This window comes from Triturus cristatus, unplaced genomic scaffold (genome assembly GCF_964204655.1).
Source record: "Triturus cristatus unplaced genomic scaffold, aTriCri1.1 SCAFFOLD_230, whole genome shotgun sequence".
In the NCBI taxonomy this organism is placed as follows: Eukaryota; Metazoa; Chordata; class Amphibia; order Caudata; family Salamandridae; genus Triturus; species Triturus cristatus.
In genome coordinates, this window is record NW_028187659.1 from 747,163 (window position 1) to 773,590 (window position 26,428).

The following is a 26,428-nucleotide window of genomic DNA, read 5'->3' on the forward strand; positions in this document are numbered from 1 at the left end:
CGTAAAACACTGTGAGACCCCCTACCCTAGACCTGAACCTGCTGTGTCATACTGGAGCCAAAGCACAGCATAAAACACTGAGAGACCCCCTAACCTAGACCTGAACCTGCTGTGCCATAGTGGAGCCCAAGCACAGCATAAAACACAGAGAGACCCCCAAACCTAGACCTGAACCTGCTGCGCCATAGTGGAGCCCAAGCACAGCATAAAACACTGTGAGATCCCCTAACCTAGACCTGAACCTGCTGCTCCATAGTGGAGCCCAAGCACAGCATAAAGCACAGCATAAAACACTGTGAGACCCCCTAACCTAGACCTGAACCTGCTGCGCCATAGTGGAGCCCAAGCACAGCATAAAACACTGTGAGACCCCCTAACCTAGACCTGAACCTGCTGTGCCATAGTGGAGCACAAGGTAAAACACTGCGAGACCCCCTAACCTAGACCTGAACCTGCTGTGCCATAGTGGAGCCCAAGCACAGCATAAAACACTGTGAGACCCCCTAACCTAGACCTGAACCTGCTGCGGCATAGTGGAGCCCAAGCACAGCATAAAACACTGAGAGACCCCCTAACCTAAACCTGAACCTATTGTGCCATAGTGGAGCCCAAGCACAGCATAAAACACTGTGAGACCCCCTAACCTAGACCTGAACCTGCTGTGCCATAGTGGAGCACAAGGTAAAACTCTGCGAGACCCCCTCACCTAGACCTGAACCTGCTGTGCCATAGTGGAGCCCAAGCACAACATAAAACACTGTGAGACCCCCGAACCTAGACCTGAACCTGCTGTGCCATAGTAGAGCCCAAGCACAGCGTAATACACTGCAATACCCCCTAACCTAGACCTGAACCTGCTGTGCCATAGTGGAGCCCAAGCACAGCATAACACACTGTGAGACCCCCAACCTAGACCTGTACCTGCTGTGCCATAGTGGAGCCCAAGAACAGCATAAATAACTGTGAGACCCCCTAACCTAGACCTGAACATGCTGTGCCATAGCGGAGCCCAACCACAAGGTAAAACACTGTGAGGCCCCCTTACCTAGACCTGAACCTGCTGTGCCATCTTGAAGCCCAAACACAGCATAAAACACTATGAGACCCCCTAACCTAGACCTGAATCTGCTGTGCCATAGTGGAGCCCAAACACAGCATAAAACACTGTGAGACCCCCTAACCTAGACCTGAACCTGCTGTGCCATAGTGGAGCCCATGCACAGCATAAAACAGTATGAGACCCCCTAACCTAGACCTGAACCTGCTGCGCGATAGTGGAGTCCAAGCACAGCATAAAACACTGTGAGGCCCTCTATCCTAGACCTGAACCTGCTGTGCCATAGTGGAGCCCAAGCACAGCATAAAACACTGTGAGACTCCCTAACCTAGACCTGAACCTGCTGCGCCATAGTGGAGCCAAAGCACAGTATAAAACACTATGAGACGACCGAGCCTAGACCTGAAGCTGCTGCACCATAGTGGAGCCCAAGCACAGCATAAAACACTGTGAGACCCCCTAACCTAGATCTGAACCTGCTGTGCCACAGTGGAGCCCAAGCACAGCATAAAACCCTGGGAGACCCCCTAACCTAGACCTGAACCTGCTGTGCCATAGTGGAGCACAAGGTAAAACACTGTGAGACCCCCTAACCTAGACCTGAACCTGCTATGCCATAGTGGAGCCCAAGCACGGCGTAAAACACTGTGAGACCCCCTACCCTAGACCTGAACCTGCTGTGTCATACTGGAGCCAAAGCACAGCATAAAACACTGAGAGACCCCCTAACCTAGACCTGAACCTGCTGTGCCATAGTGGAGCCCAAGCACAGCATAAAACACAGAGAGACCCCCTAACCTAGACCTGAACCTGCTGCGCCATAGTGGAGCCCAAGCACAGCATAAAACACTGTGAGATCCGCTAACCTAGACCTGAACCTGCTGCTCCATAGTGGAGCCCAAGCACAGCATAAAACACTGTGAGACCCCCTAACCTAGACCTGAACCTGCTGCGCCATAGTGGAGCCCAAGCACAGCATAAAACACTGTGAGACCCCCTAACCTAGACCTGAACCTGCTGCGGCATAGTGGAGCCCAAGCACAGCATAAAACACTGAGAGACCCCCTAACCTAAACCTGAACCTATTGTGCCATAGTGGAGCCCAAGCACAGCATAAAACACTGTGAGACCCCCTAACCTAGACCTGAACCTGCTGTGCCATAGTGGAGCACAAGGTAAAACTCTGCGAGACCCACTCACCTAGACCTGAACCTGCTGTGCCATAGTGGAGCCCAAGCACAGCATAAAACACTGTGAGACCCCCGAACCTAGACCTGAACCTGCTGTGCCATAGTAGAGCCCAAGCACAGCGTAATACACTGCAATACCCCCTAACCTAGACCTGAACCTGCTGTGCCATAGTGGGAGCCCAAGCACAGCATAACACACTGTGAGACCCCCAACCTAGACCTGTACCTGCTGTGCCATAGTGGAGCCCAAGAACAGCATAAATAACTGTGAGACCCCCTAACCTAGACCTGAACATGCTGTGCCATAGCGGAGCCCAACCACAAGGTAAAACACTGTGAGGCCCCCTAACCTAGACCTGAACCTGCCGTGCCATCTTGAAGACCAAGCACAGCATAAAACACTATGAGGCCCCCTAACCTAGACCTGAATCTGCTGTGCCATAGTGGAGCCCAAGCACAGCATAAACTACTTTGAGACCCCCTAACCTAGACCTGAACCTGCTGTGCCATAGTGGAGCTCATGCACAGCATAAAACACTACGAGACCCCCTGACCTAGACCTGAACCTGCTGCGCCATAGTGGAGTCCAAGCACAGCATAAAACACTGTGACACTCCCTAACCTAGACCTGAATCTGCTGCGCCATTGTGGAGCCCAAGCACAGCATAATATACTGTGAGACCCCCTAACCTAGACCTGAACCTGCTGTGCCATAGTGGAGCTCATGCACAGCATAAAATACTGTGAGACCCCCTAACCTAGACCTGAACCTGCTGTGCCACAGTGGAGCCCAAGCACAGCATAAAACCCTGTGAGACCCCCTGACCTAGACCTGAACCTGCTGTGCCATAGTGGAGCCCAAGCACAGCATAAAACACTGTGAGACCCCCTCACCTAGACCTGAACCTGCTGTGCCATAGTGGAGTCCAAGCACTTCATAAAACAATGTGAGACCCCCTGATCTAGACCTGAACCTGCTGTGCCATACTGGAGCCCAAGCACAGCATAAAACACTGAGAGACCCCCTAACCTAGACCTGAACCTGCTGTGCCATAGTGGAGCCCAAGCACAGCATAAAACACTGTGAGACCCGCTAACCTAGACCTGAACCTGCTGCGCCACAGTGGAGCCCAAGCACAGCATAAAACACTGTGAGACCCCCTAACCTAGAACTGAACCTGCTGCGCCATAGTGGAGCCCAAGCACAGCATAAAACACTGTGATACCCGCTAACCTAGACCTGAACCTGCTGCGCCATAGTGGAGCCCAAGCACAGCATAAAACACTGTGAGACCCCCTTACCTAGAACTGAACCTGCTGTGCCATAGTGGAGCCCAAGCACAGCATAAAACACTGTGAGACCCCCTAACCTAGAACTGCACCTGCTGTGCCATAGTGGAGCCCAAGCACAGCATAAAACACTGTGAGACCCCCTAACCTAGACCTGAACCTGCTGCGGCATAGTGGGGCCCAAGCACAGCATAAAACAAGTACATGCATGTTCCCTCCAGTTCCAGTTATGAAGACGCAAACACATGTGCGTCCACCGTCAACATGCCCTCTGTCAGATCCGCCATGAATAGGCCGGATATTCCCTTCCTAAGTACGAAAGGCCACCGCCTTTATATGGCTCACTTATGCCATTTTACAGTCCAGGCAAGTAGGCCCTGATTCTGTCATCAAACTCTTCTTGCCTTCTGCCTCTGAAAGCTCCAGTCTGAGCCTGCATCTGTGACCATGAACTTTGTCTCATTCTCTGCGCGGCTCACGAAGCCTGACATCAGCCTATTCTCTGCCAAGAACTGTATTTCACCTTCGAATTATCTGCTTCCCCCTCAGCCGATGCATTCCTGCCTAGTAGTTTAAGTAAACATTCTTTCCAGTTACCGAGCAAAAGGCCCGACTTCTCTGTCTTTATGCAAGTAATTCATAGTCCTGTTACCATGGAATATTCCTACCCCCTCGCATTTAGTGTAGACACTTAGACGCTTGTACACGCACTCACAGTCAGTATAGAATAGATTTTGTCCGAGAGCCCTTCTTTTATGGATAACATAGTTCTTTAAACATAGGATGTTAGATATGATTTGGGATTAGGTTGACTTGACCCCCCAGACTTTTTGTCTCCACATGTAGAGCTAAATGTCAAGTCCCCTTCACCCTCTAGTTGCGCGTCAATCACACGTCATGCTGCTGCGCGCGCATCTCTGCCAAGTATTTCTGCTGACATTGCGAAATCATCTCCAGGTATCCACCCACACATGACAAATTACCCATTATCATCAAGTGGACGCCCACATGGACGCCCACCTTCACGCCTACTTACACGCCCACATGCTCTTATCTCATTCTCTCTTGCTCTTTTTGCTTACGTACAATTGAGAAATGTATATATACTGTACTCTGTGAATAATGTTTTGAGAATATTGAGAATACTTTTGAGCCCCTTTCCAGATCCAATTTTGGTGATGGAAATATTCTCCCTTTGACTCGAGTTATTGGAATAAATCCCTTTATGAATCTGATACCACAGACTCAGCCTCTTGCTTTATGCATGATCTTATTGATATCTGAAAAATTATGACAGCGTGATATTTTATTTACCACATAATGGCGCCCGAACAGTTTAATCTCTTTCCCCACACGCCGGAGATGAAGGTCCAGTTTTGCCCCCTTCCATAGCCGTGATGGACTTCAAGCGCGCACGTCGCGGGTCTTCCCGCCAACTCCCTCAGGCCAATGAAGGGGACAGACTGCGACCAGGCATCCATACGAGGCGGTGAGGACCGCAGATTGTCCTACCCAGAGCCCACCTGCGAGAGAGCTGTGTCCGAGGTATACAGAGGCCCACCAGATTCCGAAGTTCTGAAGTATCCAGGTCACGAGTCGGGTCCAGTCCAGTCCAGTCCGGTCCAGTCCAGTTCAGTCAAGTTTCTGAGGCCTTCCGTTTCCGAAGCTACCCGGTGAGTACCATTGCTGGGGAGGCATTTCTGACGTGCACATAGGTTGTGCCGGTCAAGACGGGTTTGGGTACACAAATCCGGTCTGCACTGTTTCAGCAGTGTATATGTACTGTTTAGCAGTATATCAAGTATTCCGAAGTATCTAGTTATTGTCGAGAATTATGCTTGGTGATTTAGTTTTGCAGACGATCATCATTGTTGTTCATTTAAATGTTAAATGTTTAATGTGTTAAAACGTCCTGCATATTGTGGTATGAATGACTGTTCATTATTGTGTTTTTTGTATTAGGTGTGTTCAAGATTAAGTATCAGATCAGTTGTCAATATGCCGCTCTTTTCGAAATTAAGACAGATCACAACTAGAAAAGGGGTACTCGAAGAAGCTGTTCCTATTTCCTCCTAGGGACACTCCAGGGCACTTCATGTATCACAAACATGGCTTAGACGCCATACTATTTCTTGATTTATGGGTGGACTACACCAAAGAATTATCAGAAAGTCACAGGTGGCCCGCAGCTGGGACCTGGGATGCAGATTGCATCGTGAAAGTAGAGGAAGAATTATGGAAAAGGAAAGCTAGACAATAACAGAAAGACGCCATTGATTTATGGCGAAAAGAATCGTATAGACGTACGGAAAAAGCACGTAGACAGGAAGAGAAGAGTAAGGAGAATTCAAATAAAGTTCGAGAAAATATGTTAGTTGAGGAAGGTATCCGAGTAAAAGCAGAACAAGTAGATGGACAACGAAACACTCTTATGAAAAAGTAATTTTTGAAAAGTTTAGCTTGAAAAAAAAAAAAAAAAAAAAAAAGAATTGTGGGTATTTCGAATTTGCAAATTGTTCAAGAATACAGGTTTGTGTTCTTGGTGGTCCAGTGAGCCAATGTGCTGGGTCAAGTCGGTGAGATTATGACCCCCTGAGTGCAAATTGTATGTAAAAATAATTTTTCAATTGAGCGTATTATTGCAGTTTTTATGGAATTGAGTAGTCTTTTTGTCTTTGACAGCTTCAGAGTGAGGAGAAGGTGGGGGCTGTGTAGAGCAGTATGTGATACAGAAATCGGAGACAGATTCTGACCTTGTAGCCAGTGTAGGTGGGGGCCGGTGAGAGGAGCAGAACAGAGGCACTGCTTAGAAAGCTTCTCTGACATCGCATCTGTGTAATGCCTGCAGGCGGAGAGCCTTGGGGGCAAGGAGTAAGAAAAACAAAAAAAGATGGCTGGCAGCCCAGGCTCAGGCCGCGCTGAGGGGCTATTTTTAACTTCTCTGATAAGACAGGGCAGCTGAGAAATGTAAGTCGAGAAAGATTCCCTTGTTCTATTCTGTGCAAAACGAGTGCCCCGAGGAAATGTCTATGGAGACGATTTGTTTTATTTTTTAGCAATTGTTATATTGCTTCTGGCCAGAAAGTAAAATGTTGCTCTTGCTTGGAATTTTAAGGGCTATGTGCCTATATAAAAACGATTTTCAAATTCAGACATTTTTGAATTGTGGCCACAAGCTGCCACCAGTTGCATTGGATAAATGATCCAGTGGTTAAAAGTCTGTGAGGAGAGATGAGAGGTGCGTCTTCGTCTGGGACATTAGGGTACATTGTGTTGACGAAGATGCATAGCTCATTTTTATAAAAGAAAACAAACAGGTTCGTGTGTTCTTCGTTTTTGATTATTATTGCTGATTCTGTGTGTCAGACTTGACACGGTGATTTCAGATGGGGGTGTATAGGGCAGGTAAATCAATTATTGATTAAAAGCCTGACAAATTAAGCCGGCCAGAATGTTCGCCTCTGAGCTGTAGGTACTGTAATTGCGCATCGCTGCTCATTTATATATGTTAGTGCAATTGTCTATGCTTTCTGTGCTTGGTATACTGATGGCTTGGCATATGTATTTTATATATGTTTTGTTTTTGTGTTGTATTGACCAGTCTGTTTAGCGTTTAATACCAAGTTCTCCTGTGCAAGTACAGAGATAGTCGTGACGACGGCGATCTTTGCACAGCGCTTGGCTGGAACTTGTTCACAATTACTAAATTTCACAGACGTGATATTACCTTTGTCATGCTGTCAAAATAGCAGACAACACGTTATCAGTGTATGTCTAATTGGTGTTGGTGATGAATGAAATAAATGGAAAAATTATGCAAGACTAAAATATTTTTCACATGACTGCCTTTCTCTTATAGACAGGCAGCCTCGGTCATATGTTTCCAGATTGGACATTAAGGAACAATTATGATCTGTGCACTCGCATCTTAACTCTTGAAAGGCCTGTTTTAAATAAAGACTGCCACCACAGAGTGACAAATAAGGCTCGGTATTTAGGGTAATGAGAAAATATCTGACAGGATTTCCTTTTTAAAGTTTGCTTTAGTAAGCTCATTCTTGTAAGTGGTGGCCCCAAAAGTTGACTTGTTTTTAAATTAGGCTATTTATTGTATAGGTGGAAATTATTGCAAAATGACTGATTTCTTTAGCAGATAAATTATTAATTATCAACATTAACAACTGTTCTTAAACTTGGTTTTCCGAATATTTAGGTAATTTAGCATTCCTATTAGGGCCTACTAGCATTAATATTGACTTCAGGTTGGTGTAGGTTCATGTAATAGGGACATTTGCATATGAGATGTCATTTGGCCAGCTTATGAGCTAACACAATGAGGTTTGTACATTAATTTGAAGGATTTCTCGCCGTTTCAAATACGCTGTGTATCTCCTATAATTTTGCTTACGCCCAGTAGCTACACACAGGGATTAATAGTGTTGACAAGACACAGGGTTTGATAGTGTTTGACAGCAGTGAAATCTGTTTCAGATTTCCTCCTGTCAAAAAGGGGGGGAAGGAGGAGAATATTGGCTTTCTGCTGGCCCCTGAGGAGGTTCGCTTCCCGCTAGCCCCTTAAGAAATTAAGCCCCTTAGAAATTAGCCCCCTTTTGAAATTAAGTCGAGGAAATAGGTATGGTGCTTTCCCCTTTTTCTCATGTTTTATTGTGATCTTTCAGGGGAATTAGTCCAAGCCCCTAATACAGCTTCTACTAAAGTCCTCCCTTGGACACAAGAACATACTGTGGCATTTGAAGAATTAAAGAGAGCTTTATGTCAAGCACCAGTTTTAGCAAACCCTGATTACAACAAATCGTTTATGTTTTTTGTGACAGAGCGGGATGGAACAGCACTATCTGTCCTAACACAAGATCATGCAGGAAAACACGAGCCCTGTGCTTATTTTTCTAGTACATTAGACCCAGTAGCACAGGCTTTGCCTGCGTGTCTAAAATCAGTTGCAGCAACGGCCTTAGCCATAAGACAAAGTGACTTGATAGTGCTGGGCCACCCTCTGACAGTACAAGTACCACACGCAGTAGAGGTTCTCTTGAACCGGATACAAACACAACACCTGACTGTAGCTAGACTGACAGATTATGAGCTGACGTTATTTCAACCACACATAGAGATCAGACGATGCAACATACTGAATCCCGCTACCCTTTTGCCCTCCAGTACAGAAAGCGTTTCACCACATGACTATGTTGAAGTAATACATACCGTGACTAAGCCAAGACAAGACTTGACAGACGTTGCACTCCCAGACCCCGACCTAACACTATAAGTTGACGGCTCATGCATGAGGACAGGGGCGGGAGAATTAGTGGCAGCATATGCAGTGACTACTGATACTGTAATAATAGAGACTAAAAGAATAGACATATTGTCAGCACAAGCAGCAGAGCTCATCACCCTGACACAAGCGTGCATAAGAGCTAAGCACCTGAGAGTAAACATTTACACCGATTCTCTGGCGAGAAAGAGGTTTCTTGACCTCTCATGGGGCCAAGATACAGCATGGCCCCCATATTCAAGCCCTACTGGAAGCAATACATTTACCAACAGCCATAGCTATCCTAAAATGTAAAGCACATACTAGAGCCACAGATACCATTTCCCAAGGCAATGATCTGGCAGACCGAACAGCTAAACAGACAGCTCAGACCCCACTAGACATGACAAAGTTACAGGTTCAATAAGTGTCCAAAGCCATGACAGTTAGGGATCCTTCCAAGGATGTACAAGACATACAGACACATGCTACTATGGACGAATTAAAGAAATGGTCGGAACAAGGAGGGGTACTGACTGATCAGGGTTGGATGAATAAGGGCAAATCCACATGGTTTCTTCCTGATACCATGGTACAAGTGATTATAAATACCGCACATAGTCCCACACACTTAGGAGAGAAAGCAATGATAGATAGCTTACAGAATATATGGTTCAACAAGCACCTGCGTGCAGCAGCGAAACAAAAGGTCAGAACATGTATGATCTGTTGCCAATTCAATCCAGGTAAAGGCATTCCGATGGAACAAGGTGGATTCCATCCACCTGACCACCCTTTTGAAGTGCTCCAAATGGATTATATCCAAATAAACAGATGTAGAGGTTACAAATATGTTCTGGTACTAATGAAGCAGGTGTCCCTTCTGTTAGGGTATACCTGGAAATTCCATTGTGTGCGACATCCTGAAGCAGCAGGCCTTGTAGAAAGACATAATCAGACATTAAAAATTTGCGCAGACAAAGGTATAGACTGGATGGTAGCCCTGCCGGTTGCCCTCTTTTACATGCGAATTGTAGCTCATTCTAGAACAGGCTTATCTCCCTATGAAGTGGTCTTTGGTAGACCACCAAATATGTGGGGCACTCCAATGCCTAAAAGATTACTGATGTTAATAGTAACATGCTGACAGATTACCTGGCTTCCTTGATGTCTGCACTACTCTCTTGTTGTTCGCAGGTTGCTGCCGCCTTCCCTGACAACACCCAGGTCAAAGAATACTCCATCGCTCCTGGATGAAAGGCGCCAAAGTCAGTGCTCTGGACCACGGGGACGGCCGTTAAAGTCAAAGTGCACCTTCACCACTCTTTTACAAAGGAAAAAGACTTTGAACTTGAATTTTGGATTTTGAACACCATTTTCTAGAGGAGACTCCCCTGCAGTTTCCACAAAGCTAAACTTAGATCTAAAAAAAAGTCAGAACCCGTTTGATCAATTAAGTCCACTAGGTGGTGAAGCGGTTGAACATGTATTCTGGCTTGCATAAGATCTTGGACTATAATATTAAAAACAAAGAGCAAGATGTGCATCACGATAATATGTATCAGCTTAATACTACATGCTATTTTTCCTCCTATTGCCTCACTCTTATACTCCTCCACTAATGATACCATAAAGCACACATTTAGTGATCTGCCATCCTATGAGCTATCATATCGACTTGCCTTACGCAACAATACCTTTATTCAGATGCTGCACCATTCACATCAGACTAGCAATGCTACAGACTGCTGGGTCTGTGGCCGACTCCCCCCCTATCAGAACTATAAGGGAGTTTTGCCCCTCTTTCTCTATCCGTTCACACACAATGGCTCCTGTGGAGCATGGTTTAGTTTGATTAATTCCCTAGATTCGAATTCCGCAGTTTATCAAGACAACTGGGTATGGGGAAACCTGAACTTAGTTTTGCTTAAAGTCTGCTACCCTAACAAGGAGGGACTTCCCAAAAGAACAGGAACTGATCTAAGAAATGAAGTATATGGATTAGGTAATTTTACACTCAACCTCATGATCCTGAACGTTGAATCTGAAGCTACACCAATCTTGCCCGCCATGTCCGTATTCCCAGTAAAAGGGGAATTATGTATAAGAAAGAATGGCTCCATACACATGGGCCATAGTAAATGCACCACTGTAATAAAATTCAGTGATCAAGGCAAGTCTACATTTAGAGCTTCTCGTCATTCCTACTTTATATGTGGCCAGACCGCATATATACGCCTACCTCTAGATTGGGATGGTACCTGTTACATAGCATTCCTCCTACCACCTGTTTTCCTAGCTCCTCCTGATTATCATAGAAATACTCATTTAGTACACAATAGACAGCAGAGAGATCTCCCAATTGTCGATTACACTGAAACAGCATGGGAAAAATACACAGATTTCAATAAAGGTTTCTTTCCCTATATAGGTACAGTTACCAATAGTAAGCTGATACGTAGATTAACCAGAACCCTTGAAGCAGTAGTGAACGAAACTATTTCCGCCTTAGGCAATTTAACAGAAGAGCAGTCTGCTATGCGGATTGTTGTGCTTCAAAATAGTCTTGTCCTTGACGTTATCCTGGCCGATAGGGGCGGAGCTTGTAGGGTCATCAAATCAAGCTGTTGCATTTTTCATACCAGAAAATTCGCCATCTGTATATAAAGCCATAACTCGCCTTCATAAGATTGTAAGCCAGATACACCAGAATCCAGGCACCTGGACTTGGTCCGGTTGGTTTTGGAGTGTATTATCTACCTTTGGATGGAGGGTCCTATCCTTCCTAGGTATTGGCCTTCTCATACTATTCAGTTGCTGCTTATGCCTGCAATGTGGACCAGCGATTTGTGGTCTGTGTGCCACATCGTGCATTCCACATCAAGATTTTCATTCAAGATCCCGGAAGAAGAAAGAAGAACAAATGATGTTATATGAACAGATCAATGGATTGATGAAGATTGATATCTCTTAACGGGCAAGTAGGGGACAAGGAGGGAATGTGGAAATATGGATTTTTCTGATCAGTTATGTCCCCTATCTTGGACCCCAACGGTTTCATGTATGAATCACAAGTACATGTATGTTCCCTCCAGTTCCAGTTATGAAGACGCAAACACATGTGCGTCCACCGTCAACATGCCCTCTGTCAGATCCGCCATGAATAGGCCGGATATTCCCTTCCTAAGTACGAAAGGCCACCGCCTTTATATGGCTCACTTATGCCATTTTACAGTCCAGGCAAGTAGGCCCTGATTCTGTCATCAAACTCTTCTTGCCTTCTGCCTCTGAAAGCTCCAGTCTGAGCCTGCATCTGTGACCATGAACTTTGTCTCATTCTCTGCGCGGCTCACGAAGCCTGACATCAGCCTATTCTCTGCCAAGAACTGTATTTCACCTTCGAATTATCTGCTTCCCCCTCAGCCGATGCATTCCTGCCTAGTAGTTTAAGTAAACATTCTTTCCAGTTACCGAGCAAAAGGCCCGACTTCTCTGTCTTTATGCAAGTAATTCATAGTCCTGTTACCATGGAATATTCCTACCCCCTCGCATTTAGTGTAGACACTTAGACGCTTGTACACGCACTCACAGTCAGTATAGAATAGATTTTGTCCGAGAGCCCTTCTTTTATGGATAACATAGTTCTTTAAACATAGGATGTTAGATATGATTTGGGATTAGGTTGACTTGACCCCCCAGACTTTTTGTCTCCACATGTAGAGCTAAATGTCAAGTCCCCTTCACCCTCTAGTTGCGCGTCAATCACACGTCATGCTGCTGCGCGCGCATCTCTGCCAAGTATTTCTGCTGACATTGCGAAATCATCTCCAGGTATCCACCCACACATGACAAATTACCCATTATCATCAAGTGGACGCCCACATGGACGCCCACCTTCACGCCTACTTACACGCCCACATGCTCTTATCTCATTCTCTCTTGCTCTTTTTGCTTACATACAATTGAGAAATGTATATATACTGTACTCTGTGAATAATGTTTTGAGAATATTGAGAATACTTTTGAGCCCCTTTCCAGATCCAATTTTGGTGATGGAAATATTCTCCCTTTGACTCGAGTTATTGGAATAAATCCCTTTATGAATCTGATACCACAGACTCAGCCTCTTGCTTTATGCATGATCTTATTGATATCTGAAAAATTATGACAGCGTGATATTTTATTTACCACAACCCCCTAACCTAAACCTGAACCTATTGTGCCATAGTGGAGCCCAAGCACAGCATAAAACACTGTGAGACCCCCTAACCTAGACCTGAACCTGCTGTGCCATAGTGGAGCACAAGGTAAAACACTGCGAGACCCCCTAACCTAGACCTGAACCTGCTGTGCCATAGTGGAGCCCAAGCACAGCATAAAACACTGTGAGACCCCCTAACCTAGACCTGAACCTGCTGTGCCATAGTGGAGCCCAAGCATAGCGTAAAACACTGCGAGACCCCCTAATCTAGACCTGAACCTGCTGTGCCATAGTGGAGCCCAAGCACAGCATAACACACTGTGAGACCCCCAACCTAGACCTGTACCTGCTGTGCCATAGTGGAGCCCAAGCAGAGCATAAAAACTGTGAGACCCCCTAACCTAGACCTGAACATGCTGTGCCATAGTGGAGCCCAACCACAAGGTAAAACACTGTGAGGCCCCCTAACCTAGACCTGAACCTGCCGTGCCATCTTGAAGACCAAGCACAGCATAAAACACTATGAGGCCCCGTAACCTAGACCTGAATCTGCTGTGCCATAGTGGAGCCCAAGCACAGCATAACATACTGTGAGACCCCCTAACCTAGACCTGAACCTGCTGTGCCATAGTGGAGCTCATGCACAGCATAAAACACTATGAGACCCCCTAACCTAGACCTGAACCTGCTGCGCCATAGTGGAGTCCAAGCACAGCATAAAACACTGTGAGACCCTCTTTCCTAGACCTGAACCTGCTGTGCCCTAGTGGAGCCCAGGCACAGCATAAAACACTATGCGTCTCCGTAACCTAGACCTGGACCTGCTGCGCCATAGTGGAGCCCAAGCACAGCATAAAACACTATGAGACCCCCTAACCTAGACCTGAATCTGTTGTGCCATAGTGGAGCCCAAGCACAGCATAAAACACTGTGAAACCCCCTAACCTAGACCTGAACCTGCTGTGCCATAGTGGAGCCCATGCACAGCATAAAAAAGTATGAGACCCCCTAACCTAGACCTGAACCTGCTGCGCGATAAGGAGTCCAAGCACAGCATAAAACACTGTGAGGCCCTCTATCCTAGACCTGAACCTGCTGTGCCATAGTGGAGCCCAAGCACAGCACAAAACACTGTGAGACTCCCTCACCTAGACCTGAACCTGCTGCGCCATAGTGGAGCCAAAGCACAGTATAAAACACTATGAGACGACCGAGCCTAGACCTGAAGCTGCTGCACCATAGTGGAGCTCAAGCACAGCATAAAACACTGTGAGACCCCCTAACCTAGACCTGAATCTGCTGTGCCACAGTGGAGCCCAAGCACAGCATAAAACCCTGGGAGACCCCCTAACCTAGACCTGAACCTGCTGTGCCATAGTGGAGCACAAGGTAAAACACTGTGAGACCCCCTAACCTAGACCTGAACCTGCTGTGCCATAGTGGAGCCCAAGCATGGCGTAAAATACTGTGAGACCCCCTACCCTAGACCTGAACCTGCTGTGTCATACTGGAGCCAAAGCACAGCATAAAACACTGAGAGACCCCCTAACCTAGACCTGAACCTGCTGTGCCATAGTGGAGCCCAAGCACAGCATAAAACACAGAGAGACCCCCAAACCTAGACCTGAACCTGCTGTGCCATAGTGGAGCCCAAGCACAGCATAAAACACTGTGAGATCCCCTAACCTAGACCTGAACCTGCTGCTCCATAGTGGAGCCCAAGCACAACATAAAACACTGTGAGACCCCCTAACCTAGACCTGAACCTGCTGCGCCATAGTGGAGCCCAAGCACAGCATAAAACACTGTGAGACCCCCTAACCTAGACCTGAACCTGCTGCGGCATAGTGGAGCCCAAGCACAGCTTAAAACACTGAGAGACCCCCTAACCTAAACCTGAACCTATTGTGCCAAAGTGGAGCCCAAGCACAGCATAAAACACTGTGCGACCCCCTAACCTAGACCTGAACCTGCTGTGCCATAGTGGAGCTCATGCACAGCATAAAACACTATGAGACCCCCTAACCTAGACCTGAACCTGCTGCGCCATAGTGGAGTCCAAGCACAGCATAAAACACTGTGAGACCCTCTATCCTAGACCTGAACCTGCTGTGCCCTAGTGGAGCCCAGGCACAGCATAAAACACGATGAGACCCCCTAACCTAGACCTGAATCTGCTGTGCCATAGTGGAGCCCAAGCACAGCATAAAACACTGTGAAACCCCCTAACCTAGACCTGAACCTGCTGTGCCATAGTGGAGCCCATGCACAGCATAAAACAGTATGAGACCCCCTAACCTAGACCTGAACCTGCTGTGCCATAGTGGGGCCCAAGCACAGCACAAAACACTGTGAGACTCCCTCACCTAGACCTGAACCTGCTGCGCCATAGTGGAGCCAAAGCACAGTATAAAAAACTATGAGACGACCGAGCCTAGACCTGAAGCTGCTGCACTATAGTGGAGCCCAAGCACAGCATAAAACACTGTGAGACCCCCTAACCTAGACCTGAATCTGCTGTGCCACAGTGGAGCCCAAGCACAGCATAAAACCCTGGGAGACCCCCTAACCTAGACCTGAACCTGCTGTGCCATAGTGGAGCACAAGGTAACACACTGTGAGAGCCCCTAACCTAGACCTGAACCTGCTGTGCCATAGTGGAGCCCAAGCACGGCGTAAAACACTGTGAGACCCCCTACCCTAGACCTGAACCTGTTGTGTCATACTGGAGCCAAAGCACAGCATAAAACACAGAGAGACCCCCAAACCTAGACCTGAACCTGCTACGCCATAGTGGAGTCCAAGCACAGCATTAAACACTGTGAGACCCCCTTACCTAGAACTGAACCTGCTGTGCCATAGTGGAGCCCAAGCACAGCATAAAACACTGTGAGACCCCCTAACCTAGAACTGCACCTGCTGTGCCATAGTGGAGTCCAAGCACTTCATAAAACAATGTGAGACCCCCTGACCTAGACCTGAACTTGCTGTGCCATAGTGGAGCACAAGGTAAAACACTGTGAGACCCCCTAACCTAGACCTGAACCTGCTGTGCCATAGTGGCGCCCAAGCACAGCATAAAACATTGTGAGACCCCCTACCCTAGACCTGAACCTGCTGTGCCATACTGGAGCCCAAGCACAGCATAAAACACTGAGAGACCCCCTAACCTAGACCTGAACCTGCTGTGCCATGATGGAGCCCAAGCACAGCATAAAACACTGTGAGACCCGCTAACCTAGACCTGAACCTGCTGTGCCATAGTGGAACCCAAGCACAGCATCAAACACTGTGAGACCCCCTAACCTAGACCTGAACCTGCTGAGCCATAGTGGAGCCCAAGCACATCATAAAACACTGTGAGACCCCCTAACCTAGACCTGAACCTGCTGTGCCATCTTGAAGCCCAAGCACAGCATAAAACACTATGAGACCCCCTAACCTAGACCTGAATCTGCTGTGCCATAGTGGAGCCCAAGCACAGCATAAAACACTGTGAGACCCCCTAACCTAGAACTGAACCTGCTGCGCCATAGTGGAGCCCAAGTACTGCATAAAACACTGTGAGACTCCCTAACCTAGACCTGAACCTGCTGCGCCATAGTGGAGCCCAAGCACAGCATAAATAACTGTGAGACCCCCTAACCTAGACCTGAACATGCTGTGCCATAGTGGAGCCCAACCACAAGGTAAAACACTGTGAGACCCCCTAACCTAGACCTGAACCTGCTGTGCCATCTTGAAGCCCAAACACAGCATAAAACACTATGAGACCCCCTAACCTAGACCTGAATCTGCTGTGCCATAGTGGAGCCCAAGCACAGCATAAAACACTGTGAAACCCCCTAACCTAGACCTGAACCTGCTGTGCCATAGTGGAGCCCATGCACAGCATAAAACAGTATGAGACCCCCTAACCTAGACCTGAACCTGCTGCGCGATAGTGGAGTCCAAGCACAGCATAAAACACTGTGAGGCCCTCTATCCTAGACCTGAACCTGCTGTGCCATAGTGGAGCCCAAGCACAGCACAAAACACTGTGAGACTCCCTCACCTAGACCTGAACCTGCTGCGCCATAGTGGAGCCAAAGCACAGTATAAAACACTATGAGACGACCGAGCCTAGACCTGAAGCTGCTGCACCATAGTGGAGCCCAAGCACAGCATAAAACACTGTGAGACCCCCTAACCTAGACCTGAATCTGCTGTGCCACAGTGGAGCCCAAGCACAGCATAAAACCCTGGGAGACCCCCTAACCTAGACCCGAACCTGCTGTGCCATAGTGGAGCACAAGGTAAAACACTGTGAGACCCCCTAACCTAGACCTGAACCTGCTGTGCCATAGTGGAGCCCAAGCACGGCGTAAAACACTGTGAGACCCCCTACCCTAGACCTGAACCTGCTGTGTCATACTGGAGCCAAAGCACAGCATAAAACACTGAGAGACCCCCTAACCTAGACCTGAACCTGCTGTGCCATAGTGGAGCCCAAGCACAGCATAAAACACAGAGAGACCCCCAAACCTAGACCTGAACCTGCTGCGCCATAGTGGAGCCCAAGCACAGCATAAAACACTGTGAGCTCCCCTAACCTAGACCTGAACCTGCTGCTCCATAGTGGAGCCCAAGCACAGCATAAAGCACAGCATAAAACACTGTGAGACCCCCTAACCTAGACCTGAACCTGCTGCGCCATAGTGGAGCCCAAGCACAGCATAAAACACTGTGAGACCCCCTAACCTAGACCTGAACCTGCTGTGCCATAGTGGAGCACAAGGTAAAACACTGCGAGACCCCCTAACCTAGACCTGAACCTGCTGTGCCATAGTGGAGCCCAAGCACAGCATAAAACACTGTGAGACCCCCTAACCTAGACCTAAACCTGCTGCGGCATAGTGGAGCCCAAGCACAGCATAAAACACTGAGAGACCCCCTAACCTAAACCTGAACCTATTGTGCCATAGTGGAGCCCAAGCACAGCATAAAACACTGTGAGACCCCCTAACCTAGACCTGAACCTGCTGTGCCATAGTGGAGCACAAGGTAAAACTCTGCGAGACCCCCTCACCTAGACCTGAACCTGCTGTGCCATAGTGGAGCCCAAGCACAGCATAAAACACTGTGAGACCCCCGAACCTAGACCTGAACCTGCTGTGCCATAGTAGAGCCCAAGCACAGCGTAATACACTGCAATACCCCCTAACCTAGACCTGAACCTGCTGTGCCATAGTGGAGCCCAAGCACAGCATAACACACTGTGAGACCCCCAACCTAGACCTGTACCTGCTGTGCCATAGTGGAGCCCAAGAACAGCATAAATAACTGTGAGACCCCCTAACCTAGACCTGAACATGCTGTGCCATAGCGGAGCCCAACCACAAGGTAAAACACTGTGAGGCCCCCTTACCTAGACCTGAACCTGCTGTGCCATCTTGAAGCCCAAACACAGCATAAAACACTATGAGACCCCCTAACCTAGACCTGAATCTGCTGTGCCATAGTGGAGCCCAAACACAGCATAAAACACTGTGAGACCCCCTAACCTAGACCTGAACCTGCTGTGCCATAGTGGAGCCCATGCACAGCATAAAACAGTATGAGACCCCCTAACCTAGACCTGAACCTGCTGCGCGATAGTGGAGTCCAAGCACAGCATAAAACACTGTGAGGCCCTCTATCCTAGACCTAAACCTGCTGTGCCATAGTGGAGCCCAAGCACAGCATAAAACACTGTGAGACTCCCTAACCTAGACCTGAACCTGCTGCGCCATAGTGGAGCCAAAGCACAGTATAAAACACTGTGAGACCCCCTAACCTAGACCTGAACCTGCTGTGCCATAGTGGAGCACAAGGTAAAACACTGTGAGACCCCCTAACCTAGACCTGAACCTGCTATGCCATAGTGGAGCCCAAGCACGGCGTAAAACACTGTGAGACCCCCTACCCTAGACCTGAACCTGCTGTGTCATACTGGAGCCAAAGCACAGCATAAAACACTGAGAGACCCCCTAACCTAGACCTGAACCTGCTGTGCCATAGTGGAGCCCAAGCACAGCATAAAACACAGAGAGACCCCCTAACCTAGACCTGAACCTGCTGCGCCATAGTGGAGCCCAAGCACAGCATAAAACACTGTGAGATCCGCTAACCTAGACCTGAACCTGCTGCTCCATAGTGCAGCCCAAGCACAGCATAAAACACTGTGAGACCCCCTAACCTAGACCTGAACCTGCTGCGACATAGTGGAGCCCAAGCACAGCATAAAACACTGTGAGACCCCCTAACCTAGACCTGAACCTGCTGCGGCATAGTGGAGCCCAAGCACAGCATAAAACACTGAGAGACCCCCTAACCTAAACCTGAATCTATTGTGCCATAGTGGAGCCCAAGCACAGCATAAAACACTGTGAGACCCCCTAACCTAGACCTGAACCTGCTGTGCCATAGTGGAGCACAAGGTAAAACTCTGCGAGACCCACTCACCTAGACCTGAACCTGCTGTGCCATAGTGGAGCCCAAGCACAGCATAAAACACTGTGAGACCCCCGAACCTAGACCTGAACCTGCTGTGCCATAGTAGAGCCCAAGCACAGCGTAATACACTGCAATACCCCCTAACCTAGACCTGAACCTGCTGTGCCATAGTGGGAGCCCAAGCACAGCATAACACACTGTGAGACCCCCAACCTAGACCTGTACCTGCTGTGCCATAGTGGAGCCCAAGAACAGCATAAATAACTGTGAGACCCCCTAACCTAGACCTGAACATGCTGTGCCATAGCGGAGCCCAACCACAAGGTAAAACACTGTGAGGCCCCCTAACCTAGACCTGAACCTGCCGTGCCATCTTGAAGACCAAGCACAGCATAAAACACTATGAGGCCCCCTAACCTAGACCTGAATCTGCTGTGCCATAGTGGAGCCCAAGCACAGCATAAACTACTTTGAGACCCCCTAACCTAGACCTGAACCTGCTGTGCCATAGTGGAGCTCATGCACAGCATAAAACACTACGAGACCCCCTGACCTAGACCTGAACTTGCTGCGCCATAGTGGAGTCCAAGCACAGCATAAAACACTGTGACACTCCCTAACCTAGACCTGAATCTGCTGCGCCATAGTGGAGCCCAAGCACAGCATAATATACTGTGAGACCCCCTAACCTAGACCTGAACCTGCTGTGCCATAGTGGAGCTCATGCACAGCATAAAATACTGTGAGACCCCCTAACCTAGACCTGAACCTGCTGTGCCACAGTGGAGCCCAAGCACAGCACAAAACCCTGTGAGACCCCCTGACCTAGACCTGAACCAGCTGTGCCATAGTGGAGCCCAAGCACAGCATAAAACACTGTGAGACCCCCTCACCTAGACCTGAACCTGCTGTGCCATAGTGGAGTCCAAGCACTTCATAAAACAATGTGAGACCCCCTGACCTAGACCTGAACCTGCTGTGCCATACTGGAGCCCAAGCACAGCATAAAACACTGAGAGACCCCCTAACCTAGACCTGAACCTGCTGTGCCATAGTGGAGCCCAAGCACAGCATAAAACACTGTGAGACCCGCTAACCTAGACCTGAACCTGCTGCGCCACAGTGGAGCCCAAGCACAGCATAAAACACTGTGAGACCCCCTAACCTAGAACTGAACCTGCTGCGCCATAGTGGAGCCCAAGCACAGCATAAAACACTGTGATACCCGCTAACCTAGACCTGAACCTGCTGCGCCATAGTGGAGCCCAAGCACAGCATAAAACACTGTGAGACCCCCTTACCTAGAACTGAACCTGCTGTGCCATAGTGGAGCCCAAGCACAGCATAAAACACTGTGAGACCCCCTAACCTAGAACTGCACCTGCTGTGCCATAGTGAAGTCCAAGCACTTCATAAAACAATGTGAGACCCCCTGACCTAGACCTGAACTTGCTGTGCCATAGTGGCGCCCAAGCACAGCATAAAACATTGTGAGACCCCGTACCCTAGACCTGAACCTGCTGTGCCATACTGGAGCCCAAGCACAGCATAAAACACTGAGAGACCCCCTAACCTAGACCTGAACCTGCTGTGCCAATTTGGAGCCCAAGCACAGCATAAAACACTGTGAGACCCGCTAACCTAGACCTGAAGCTGCTGTGCCATAGTGGAACCCAAGCACAGCATCAAACACTGTGAGACCCCCTAACCTAGACCTGAACCTGCTGAGCCATAGTGGAGCCGAAGCACATCATAAAACACTGTGAGACCCCCTAACCTAGACCTGAACCTGCTGTGCCATCTTGAAGCCCAAGCACAGCATAAAACACTATGAGACCCCCTAACCTAGACCTGAATCTGCTGTGCCATAGTGGAGCCCAAGCACAGCATAAAACACTGAGAGACCCCCTAACCTAGAACTGAACCTGCTGCGCCATAGTGGAGCCCAAGCACAGCATAAATAACTGTGAGACCCCCCTAACCTAGACCTGAACATGCTGTGCCATAGTGGAGCCCAACCACAAGGTAAAACACTGTGAGGCCCCCTAACCTAGACCTGAATCTGCTGTGCCATAGAGGAGCCCAAGCACAGCATAAAACACTGTGAAACCCCCTAACCTAGACCTGAACCTGCTGTGCCATCTTGAAGCCCAAACACAGCATAAAACACTATGAGACCCCCTAACCTAGACCTGAATCTGCTGTGCCATAGTGGAGCCCAAGCACAGCATAAAACACTGTGAGACCCCCTAACCTAGACCTGAATCTGCTGTGCCATAGAGGAGCCCAAGCACAGCATAAAACACTGTGAAACCCCCTAACCTAGACCTGAACCTGCTGTGCCATAGTGGAGCCCATGCACAGCATAAAACAGTATGAGGCCCTCTATCCTAGACCTGAACCTGCTGTGCCATAGTGGAGCCCAAGCACAGCACAAAACACTGTGAGACTCCCTCACCTAGACCTGAACGTGCTGCGCCATAGTGGAGCCAAAGCACAGTATAAAACACTATAAGACGACCGAGCCTAGACCTGAAGCTGCTGCGCCATAGTGGAGCCCAAGCACAGCATAAAACACTGTGAGACCCCCTAACCTAGACCTGAATCTGCTGTGCCACAGTGGAGCCCAAGCACAGCATAAAACCCTGGGAGACCCCCTAACCTAGACCTGAACCTGCTGTGCCATAGTGGAGCCCAAGAACAGCATAAATAACTGTGAGACCCTCTATCCTAGACCTGAACCTGCTGTGCCATAGCGGAGCCCAACCACAAGGTAAAACACTGTGAGGCCCCCTAACCTAGACCTGAACCTGCCGTGCCATCTTGAAGACCAAGCACAGCATAAAACACTATGAGGCCCCCTAACCTAGACCTGAATCTGCTGTGCCATAGTGGAGCCCAAGCACAGCATAAACTACTTTGAGACCCCCTAACCTAGACCTGAACCTGCTGTGCCATAGTGGAGCTCATGCACAGCATAAAACACTACGAGACCCCCTAACCTAGACCTGAACCTGCTGCGCCATAGTGGAGTCCAAGCACAGCATAAAACACTGTGAGACCCTCTATCCTAGACCTGAACCTGCTGTGCCCTAGTGGAGCCCAAGCACAGCATAAAACACTGTGAGACTCCCTAACCTAGACCTGAATCTGCTGCGCCATAGTGGAGCCCAAGCACAGCATAATATACTGTGAGACCCCCTAACCTAGACCTGAACCTGCTGTGCCATAGTGGAGCTCATGCACAGCATAAAATACTGTGAGACCCCCTAACCTATACCTGAACCTGCTGTGCCACAGTGGAGCCCAAGCACAGCATAAAACCCTGTGAGACCCCCTGACCTAGACCTGAACCTGCTGTGCCATAGTGGAGCCCAAGCACAGCATAAAACACTGTGAGACCCCCTCACCTAGACCTGAACCTGCTGTGCCATAGTGGAGTCCAAGCACTTCATAAAACAATGTGAGACCCCCTGACCTAGACCTGAACCTGCTGTGCCATACTGGAGCCCAAGCACAGCATAAAACTCTGAGAGACCCCCTAACCTAGACCTGAACCTGCTGTGCCATAGTGGAGCCCAAGCACAGCATAAAACACTGTGAGACCCGCTAACCTAGACTTGAACCTGCTGCGCCACAGTGGAGCCCAAGCACAGCATAAAACACTGTGAGACCTCCTAACCTAGAACTGAACCTGCTGCGCCATAGTGGAGCCCAAGCACAGCATAAAACACTGTGATACCCGCTAACCTAGACCTGAACCTGCTGCGCCATAGTGGAGCCCAAGCACAGCATAAAACACTGTGAGACCCCCTTACCTAGAACTGAACCTGCTGTGCCATAGTGGAGCCCAAGCACAGCATAAAACACTGTGAGACCCCCTAACCTAGAACTGCACCTGCTGTGCCATAGTGGAGTCCAAGCACTTCATAAAACAATGTGAGACCCCCTGACCTAGACCTGAACTTGCTGTGCCATAGTGGAGCACAAGGTAAAACACTGTGAGACCCCCTAACCTAGACCTGAACCTGCTGTGCCATACTGGAGCCCAAGCACAGCATAAAACACTGAGAGACCCCCTAACCTAGACCTGAACCTGCTGTGCCATATTGGAGCCCAAGCACAGCATAAAACACTGTGAGACCCGCTAACCTAGACCTGAACCTGCTGTGCCATAGTGGAACCCAAGCACAGCATCAAACACTGTAAGACCCCCTAACCTAGACCTGAACCTGCTGAGCCATAGTGGAGCCGAAGCACATCATAAAACACTGTGAGACCCCCTAACCTAGACCTGAACCTGCTGTGCCATCTTGAAGCCCAAGCACAGCATAAAACACTATGAGACCCCCTAACCTAGACCTGAATCTGCTGTGCCATAGTGGAGCCCAAGCACAGCATAAAACACTGTGAGGCCCCCTAACCTAGAACTGAACCTGCTGCGCCATAGTGGAGCCCAAGCACAGCATAAATAACTGTGAGACCCCCCTAACCTAGACCTGAACATGCTGTGCCATAGTGGAGCCCAACCACAAGGTAAAACACTGTGAGGCCCCCTAACCTAGACCTGAACCTGCTGTGCCATCTTGAAGCCCAAACACAGCATAAAACACTATGAGACCCCCTAACCTAGACCTGAATCTGCTGTGCCATAGTGGAGCCCAAGCACAGCATAAAACACTGTGAGACCCCCTAACCTAGACCTGAATCTGCTGTGCCATAGAGGAGCCCAAGCACAGCATAAAACACTGTGAAACCCCCTAACCTAGACCTGAACCTGCTGTGCCATAGTGGAGCCCATGCACAGCATAAAACAGTATGAGGCCCTCTATCCTAGACCTGAACCTGCTGTGCCATAGTGGAGCCCAAGCACAGCACAAAACACTGTGAGACTCCCTCACCTAGACCTGAACCTGCTGCGCCATAGTGGAGCCAAAGCACAGCATAAAACACTATGAGACGACCGAGCCTAGACCTGAAGCTGCTGCACCATAGTGGAGCCCAAGCACAGCATAAAACACTGTGAGACCCCCTTACCCAGACCTGAATCTGCTGTGCCACAGTGGAGCCCAAGCACAGCATAAAACCCTGGGAGACCCCCTAACCTAGACCTGAACCTGCTGTGCCATAGTGGAGCACAAGGTAAAACACTGTGAGACCCCCTAACCTAGACCTGAACCTGCTGTGCCATAGTGGAGCCCAAGCACGGCGTAAAACACTGTGAGACCCCCTACCCTAGACCTGAACCTGCTGTGTCATACTCGAGCCAAAGCACAGCATAAAACACTGAGAGACCCCCTAACCTAGACCTGAACCTGCTGTGCCATAGTGGAGCCCAAGCACAGCATAAAACACAGAGAGACCCCCAAACCTAGACCTGAACCTGCTGCGCCATAGTGGAGCCCAAGCACAGCATAAAACACTGTGAGATCCCCTAACCTAGACCTGAACCTGCTGCTCCATAGTGGAGCCCAAGCACAGCATAAAACACTGTGAGACCCCCTAACCTAGACCTGAACCTGCTGCGCCATAGTGGAGCCCAAGCACAGCATAAAACACTGTGAGACCCCCTAACCTAGACCTGAACCTGCTGCGGCATAGTGGGGCCCAAGCACAGCATAAAACACTGAGAGACCCCCTAACCTAAACCTGAACCTATTGTGCCATAGTGGAGCCCAAGCACAGCATAAAACACTGTGAGACCCCCTAACCTAGACCTGAACCTGCTGTGCCATAGTGGAGCACAAGGTAAAACACTGCGAGACCCCCTAACCTAGACCTGAACCTGCTGTGCCATAGTGGAGCCCAAGCACAGCATAAAACACTGTGAGTCCCCCTAACCTAGACCTGAACCTGCTGTGCCATAGTGGAGCCCAAGCATAGCGTAAAACACTGCGAGACCCCCTAATCTAGACCTGAACCTGCTGTGCCATAGTGGAGCCCAAGCACAGCATAACACACTGTGAGACCCCCAACCTAGACCTGTACCTGCTGTGCCATAGTGGAGCCCAAGCACAGCATAAAAAACTGTGAGACCCCCTAACCTAGACCTGAACATGCTGTGCCATAGTGGAGCCCAACCACAAGGTAAAACACTGTGAGGCCCCCTAACCTAGACCTGAACCTGCCGTGCCATCTTGAAGACCAAGCACAGCATAAAACACTATGAGGCACCCTAACCTAGACCTGGATCTGCTGTGCCATAGTGGAGCCCAAGCACAGCATAAAATACTGTGAGACCCCCTAACCTAGACCTGAACCTGCTGTGCCATAGTGGAGCTCATGCACAGCATAAAACACTAGGAGACCCCCTAACCTAGACCTGAACCTGCTGTGTCATACTGGAGCCAAAGCACAGCATAAAACACTGAGAGACCCCCTAACCTAGACCTGAACCTGCTGTGCCATAGTGGAGCCCAAGCACAGGATAAAACACAGAGAGACCCCCAAACCTAGACCTGAACCTGATGCGCCATAGTGGAGCCCAAGCACAGCATAAAACACTGTGAGATCCCCTAACCTAGACCTGAACCTGCTGCTCCATAGTGGAGCCCAAGCACAGCATAAAACACTGTGAGACCCCCTAACCTAGACCTGAACCTGCTGCGCCATAGTGGAGCCCAAGCACAGCATAAAACACTGTGAGACCCCCTAACCTAGACCTGAATCTGCTGTGCCACAGTGGAGCCCAAGCACAGCATAAAACCCTGGGAGACCCCCTAACCTAGACCTGAACCTGCTGTGCCATAGTGGAGCCCAAGAACAGCATAAATAACTGTGAGACCCTCTATCCTAGACCTGAACCTGCTGTGCCATAGCGGAGCCCAACCACAAGGTAAAACACTGTGAGGCCCCCTAACCTAGACCTGAACCTGCCGTGCCATCTTGAAGACCAAGCACAGCATAAAACACTATGAGGCCCCCTAACCTAGACCTGAATC